At 43.1% G+C, this 7,434-nt stretch overlaps 1 pseudogene; it reads right to left on the bottom strand.

The window, feature by feature from the left end:
* Positions 1 to 386: 386 nt before the first annotated feature.
* LOC131963731 (uncharacterized protein K02A2.6-like) lies at positions 387 to 3,653 on the bottom strand (annotated as a pseudogene).
* Between the last annotated feature and the right edge of the window lie 3,781 nt (positions 3,654 to 7,434).

The raw sequence follows: 7,434 nt of genomic DNA on the forward strand, positions 1-7,434 counted from the left end.
TTCACAGAACAATGCGCAAGCGCGCTGCACCTTGACCTGGCATGGTTACAACATAGATCTAGGTGCTATAGATCGTGAACATAGTTACCATATAATAACTTGCTGGTAATGAATAGGTGGTGAATCAATACACCACATTACCTTCCCTTTTAGCAGAGAATAACCTTGGGAATACTAACAACATAAATTTTCCTTTTTCATTAGTTAACATCTAATGTCAGGTGACAAGTAACAAGAAACGGCTACAATTAAACTCCAATTACTCACAATAACATTATGTAGCATTTTTGAAATTATCATTTCTGATTCACATCAAACCGTATCAGTACTTCTGGCAAATTGGCAACAATCATGTATGACCATTTACACAGTGTAGACATACAGTCTCATTGCATAAATCTCTTGGGTGGTTTACTAACTCGTGTGGAGCGCCTGAGAGCCACAGGTTCAGGCTCCAGGAGCTCCGGTGACTGTACAGTGGAGTCCACCATGTCCTGAGAACTACTACAGTCCTTACCCACTAACTGTTCAACATGAGGGTTAGTTAACACAGTGTCAGGTTCAGCTGTGGCCCGAGCTCTCAGCTGGTCTCCATGGCGTCTGTGTACTGTGTCAGAATCCCGCTCTCTGACCTCATATGACACAGGGCGAGTCTGTCTCACCACCAACCCTGGAATCCACTTGGGGTCTCCTCCCACAGTGCTACGCAGGTACGCAGCATCATCCACGCCAAACGAACGTTCTGCAGCACTGTGGTCATGGCGGGCTTTCTGTTGGTGCTGTCTTTTGCGCACCGTCTCTTTTGTGCAGGGCTTCAGGAAATCCAGCCTTGTACGGACATGTCTGTGTAAAAACAGATCAGCTGGAGACTGTCCTGTGGGAGGGACAGTCTGTCATCAATGTTCACAGTTATGTTGGCAAGTTTTTTCATACCTGTTTTAAAAGTCTGGACGTATCTCTCAGCCAGACCATTGGTCGCTGGATGTCCTGGGGCACTTGTTGTGTGCAGAATCCCATTCTGCTTGACAAAGGTCTGAAACTCCTCAGAAGTGAAAGTGGTGGCGTTGTCTGTAACAATTTGCTCCGGCAGTCCATAGGAGGCAAACAGTCTCCTCAGCCTTGTCACAGTAGCCTGAGAAGTGATTTGTGACATCCGAAACACTTCCAACCACTTTGAATAAGCATCCACGACAATCATGAACATGCTGTTCAGAAAGGGTCCGGCAAAGTCTAAATGAAGTCTTTTCCAGGACTCACCAGGAAATTCCCATGGGTTCAGTCGAACATGTTGAGGCCTTTTTTGCTCCATCTGACAGGTTTCACATTCTTTACACATTTGCTCCACATCCGAGTCAAGATTTGGCCACCATAAAAAGTTACGAGCGAGAGCTTTAGTCTTCACTATACCTTGGTGTCCTGAGTGAATTTCCTCTAATACTGCTTTTCTCATTTTTGAGGGTACAATGACTCGGGTTCCCCAAAGGACACAACCTTGCTCTGTAGATAACTCGCTTCTCTTAGTGAAAAACACTTTCAATGTGTCTTCTACTTTGTCTGGCCAGCCTTCCATGACATACTTGTAGACACGGGCTAGCTCACTGTCCGTGCGTGTCGTCTGGGCTACTGAAGTGGCTTTGAGTGGCGCCCTTTGTAGATGTTCTGCAAGCAGTGAGTGGACAGTAGCCGATGCTTCAGTAGTTCCTGTGTCGCTGGTCTCAGGTAAAGGGCAACTCGAGAGTCCATCAGCATTACTGTGCTCTGCTGACTTACAATAGACAATGTTGTAGTCATACGCTGACAGTATAATTGCCCACCGCTGAATGCGTGCAGCAGCCAATGTAGGCAGACTCTTGTGCTCGCCAAAAAGTGTCAAGAGGGGGCGATGGTCAGTGACCAAGGTAAAATGTCTACCCCACAAATACTGGTGGAATTTCTTTACACCATAAATCAATCCAAGAGCTTCCTTGTCTATCTGAGAATATTTTTTCTCAGCTGGAGACAGCGTGCGGGAAGCATAAGCAATTGGTCTCTCCTCCCCATTTGGCATGGTGTGTTGGATCACCGCTCCAATGCCATATGCAGAGGCATCGCATGCTAGAGTGAGTGGAAGAGGGATCATAGTGTGCTAAAACCTGGTCACTTGTCAGCAGGTCCTTGCACTTCACAAAAGCAGACTGTTCTGCCTCAGTCCATTTCCAAACTACATCTCCTCTAAGAAGTCTGTACAGTGGTGCCAACACTGTGCTCTGCTGGGACAAAAATCTCCCATAATAGTTTAAGAGACCCAAAAACGCTTGTAGCTCCTTAACATTGGTGGGTGCAGGAGCCTCATGTATTGCCCTCACTTTTTCCTCTGAAGGGTGAATGCCACGCTCGTCCAGTACGTCACCCAAATACTCAAGCTGAGTTTTCCCAAACTCACACTTTGAGCATTTCACTCGTAGTCCATTTTCCTGTAAGCGTTGCAGGACTCTCTGAAGGTTGTGGAGGTGATCCTCCTCCGAACGTCCCATGATGAGAAGATCATCAAGGAAAACTACCACAGGTAAGTCTTTCATTAAGTTTTCCATAATCCGCTGGAAGATCGAGGGAGCGGAACTGATGCCAAAGGGAAGCCGGTTATACACAAACAACCCTCTGTGGGTGTTGATGGTAGTGTATTTCTTGGAGTCATCGTCTAGCAAAACTTGCTGATAAGCTGCTGCTAAGTCAATCTTAGAGAAAATCTTACCTCCACTAAGGGTAGCTAAAAGCTCTTCCAAGCGAGGTAAGGGGTATGTGTCTGTTTCAAGTGCTGGATTAACTGACACTTTATAATCACCACACAGGCGAAGTGACTTATCCCTCTTTTCCACCGGAACTATCGGTGCTGCCCAGTCACTATGCTTTACTGGAGATATAATGTTAGCTTCCTCCAGCCTTTTAAGCTCTATCTCTACTCTTTCCTTCATTGCAAATGGGAGGGGCCTGTGTTTGCAGAATTTAGGAGTCACATCAGGTCTGACTATGATTGAGGCTTTAACATCTCTGAGTGTCCCTAACTCCTCATGAAACACTTCTGAGTATTTCTTGATCAACTCCCCGACTGAGCTACATTTTGTTTCCTTTACAAAACTGATTTCTGCCCAGTTAAGTTTAGGTTGCCTCAGCCAGTCTCTACCACATAATGTTGCTCCATGCCCGTTAGTAACAAGGAGTGGCAAAACTGCTCTCTGACCCTGATACTCAACTGTGGCTGTGATCTGGCCCAAAACAGGGATGCGACCTCCATTGTAAGCTCTAAGCTTTATGTTAGCACTCTGCAGTGGTATGTGTGAAAACTGCCTTTTATACGTTCTCTCTGAAATTATGCTTTTCCTGGCACCAGTATCAATTTCCATCTCTAAATCTACACCATTAACTGACAATGTTGCTTTATACAGCTCAGCATCCTCAGTCACTATCTCGCCAAACGTCTTGTCCTTAGGCTTCTGGGGCTGTACTAAATTTCTTAAAAGTCCGTATGTAGTTGCGCCCATTACACTCAATAGCGTAGCAACTTTCTTATCGTCAGCAATGTCGTTAGCTACAAAAAACTGTTCAAGCCGTTCAATATAAGCCGACCACGGCTCGTTTTCCGGCTTAAAGTCATCAATTCTTCCAAACAGGGCCATTGTACTCACTAGTACCGACACCGCGTGTCTTTCCTTCCCCGTAAAGAAAAAAGGCTTTTATCCTCGTGGCCAATGTAGTGTTCTTATGAGACGGAGGCCGACATGCTGTTACTTTGCTGTTTATTAGCCATGCTGCTTCACAGAACAATGCGCAAGCGCGCTGCACCTTGACCTGGCATGGTTACAACATAGATCTAGGTGCTATAGATCCTGAACATAGTTACCATATAATAACTTGCTGGTAATGAATAGGTGGTGAATCAATACATCACAGAAAGTATGAGGGGAAACATAGATTTCGAACATTAAAGCATGCAAACATGTTCCAGTATAAACCCAAAACACAAGTATGAACCTGAAAATGAGCAGAACTTGTCTTTTATAAAGCAGCTGGACCACAATGCAGCACGGTCACCAGAAGTGTGTCTGCTACAGAGCCAGAAGTTTCTAAAGGTCTAACCTGAACTACATTAATACACAGTATTAATACACATGTATTGTAAAGTCCCCCTAACACTCGGCTCTTATTTTAAATATCTGGAGTGCCTACCAACCCACAAACTGTGGATAAGATCACACGTAGGCCCAACTTGTGGGCTGCCTTCATCAGAAAACAAGATTGAATGAGCCAACATGCAGGCTTAGATATATTTTAAACAGACAGTATGAGGGGACAAATAGATTTTGAACATTAAAGCATGCAAACAGGTCCTAGTAAAAACCTAAAACACAAGTATGAAGATGTGCTTTTGAGTTGCAAGAAGCTGGAACACAATGCAGCATGATCACCAGGACTGTGTCTGCTCCAGAGACAGAAGTGTCTAAAGGTCTAACCTTAACTACATTAATGCACATGTATTACACTTTTTGTAAAGTCCACCTGATTAAATATGAATCTGAATTCATGACTTTAAACCCCAGATTTTGTCTTCACTTTTTGTTTCCTCCAGCATCTATTATTTAAACATTCTTTCCCAGAGTTTTTCCTCGACCTTGGATGGCTCTTCTTCTTGCAACCCCCAGCAGCACAAGTCTATTCTTTGTCTATTCCATGTGGAGAGCAGTAATGAGCACAGCTGTAACATAGCTGTCCCAACTGCAGCCAAGAAGGTTTTTTGGATGCTGCAGCCAATCCCCTTTCCACATTGTGAGTTATGGCCTTATAATGCTATGTCTTCACACAGGATATCCGCTCAGGAAAAAAACTGAAGCTGCCAACACAGCAAACCTTCCTCTCCATAGTATCAGTCAGGACACTGAGGAGAGAGAGACAAAGAAAAGTCAGCCTGTTCTCTGCTCAAAAATGTTAATATAGGTTGTGTGTACAGGCAGCAAAAAACGAGCATTGTCTCCGTATTTCACCGTCTGTTGTAATGCATCCACCGCAGTCTTGCTGACATAGTAGTGACAGACAGCCAAGCAAAGTTTAAAAGGGCAAATTTCCATGTTGGGTTGGAGGTTTGGGTGTTGGAGGGTCGAACGAACAGCGGACTTTCACCAAGGAGAGCGGTGTTTGTGTTTGCGACCATTTTTAACTTAAGTTACGTGAATCATGTTTATGAACGTATCTATCACGTGACCCTTGTACTTCACTTCCAGCATTTACGTGGATTTATTTACTGTTTAAACTCTCTTTTACAACACTTTACCAGAACGTTTTTTGCCCTAAACATAAGGTCAGTGGTTTTACAACATAAATCCACAAAAACTGCAGCCTTTTTTACGATCGTATGTACTATTTTTAGAACGCGCCGTTGTACCGCGAGCCTTTCATGATGCGTTTTAGTTGACTAAAATGTCAAAAAATTTAAGCTTCACAATTGAAGAATACAAATTGCTTTTTGCCTACACCAGTGATAAATGAAAGTTTAAATGTAAGGAAATATTTCATTTTGTAAAACTTTTGTGTCATAGCCACAGGGAGCCACTTAGAGGTGTGAATCAGTGTATCAGCCCCACAAAACGGTTTATCCCGATACCTGAGTCATGATACGAAATTATTTGGATTTTAAGGATGTTGTGATATGGTGAGTATTGGATACAATATATTGAGATTTAACTGTTTAACTAAAACTTAAATTCAATCAAGAATTGTTTTGTCCGATTCGAAAAAATTCTCCGTTCTGAATTGGGAGGCAGCCATGCAACCACAGACCGTATGTGTGTGCTATTTTTAGAACGCGCCGTTGTACCGCGTGCCACGGTATGTAGCTACGAGCCGTAATTTGTGGTACTGACACACAACTTCTTGTGCCGTTTATGTTGGAGAACTTGCTGGAAAACTGCGAGGACATGAGAGAAAAGTGTAGGGAGATGAGGTTGGTGGCAAAGAATGAAGCAACAAATGGATGATAACTAGCATTACATGCATTATAGAACAGCTGAGCATATCAGGGATGTAGAGCAGCTGATAACTTGTGGCGTGTCTGTACTGCAGCTGAACCACAGTCCTCCATCTGTGACCCCTATGAACCAAACCAGCCCTCTGACCAACAGTGTGCCTCATCACGCTCTCTGAGGAACACTCTCCCTCTGATTGAATATATCTTCATCTGTTCCGTCTATTCCTATCAATATTTCCTCTGTTCTTCTCTCTCATATTTTTCCAGTGTGAATGTGTGTGTGAGAGAGTGTGTGTGTATGTGTAATTTGCATGAAACCACAGGCCCATCCCCTCTGTACAAGATAATCTCACAGAGGAGGTTTGAGCCAAGCAGGAGCTGCACAACAGTTGCAAACACCTAAGCCAAGAATTAGGATCCAGAGGGTGTGTGTGTCTGTGTGTGTGTGTGTGTGTGTGTGGCGTCTGATGCCAGGGTGCCTGTCTGTGTGCTGGCAGCGCTCTGGTCGCCCTCCTCCACTCCTGTTCTCACCGACATACTGCCAACACTAAGTCTCTTCTCCAATCCACATAAATTCACAGTGATAACTTCCTGGCACTCGTCTGTCATCACTGTTTGATCCACAGTTTTGCGGCCGGGTTGTACCCTGCCAGGACACAATTTCAGTCGAATAAAAAGGAGGAGATTGAAGTACTCTTTTTAATAAATCCACTTGAAAGTGAAGGTGCTCTTGAGTGGAGCGGAGATGCCGTTTGTCCGCTGCTGCCAGCTGTTAGAGAAGAGAGAACGGAGGGAGAGGAGCGTTGTTTGTCCGTCCTGACACAAGTTCTATATGAAACTAGCTTCTAAATGAGATCATAACTGACATTTAGCAACAAGGCTTATTGCTTGTAACCTACAAGAGTCTTTATGATACAGCTCATGATGTTCCTATATAAATCAATACATATATGTTTTATCAGCACAGTGTGAAAAAACAAGATATTGAGGGACGAGGCAGGAACATGTTGGTAATTTAGAGGGAAGGGATTGATAAATTATATACGATATGGTCTAAAACTGTGACCAAAATCTTCACTCCAATCCAATCCAATCCACTTTATTTATATAGCACAATTTAAGCAAACACAAGGTTTCCAAAGTGCTGCACAAAAAGATAAACACAATAAACAGATTAAACAATAAAAGCACAATCAAAAAGATATGTAGACACTAGAACAATAAAATAGAATAAGATGAAATAGAACAAAATAAATAAAAATAACTGAAATGCACTGCCCGCACAAAATAAAATATGCATGTAAACACTCTCAGGTAAAATATGCGTGTATATACTCTCAGTGTAAATTAAGTGATAAGACTCCTGATATCACAGCATGTAAAGAAATATATTATTAGCAGAAGTGTAAAATTACATGTTTTATATATACTGCTTAGTT

Source organism: Centropristis striata, chromosome 3 (assembly GCF_030273125.1).
Source record: "Centropristis striata isolate RG_2023a ecotype Rhode Island chromosome 3, C.striata_1.0, whole genome shotgun sequence".
Taxonomy (NCBI): Eukaryota; Metazoa; Chordata; class Actinopteri; order Perciformes; family Serranidae; genus Centropristis; species Centropristis striata.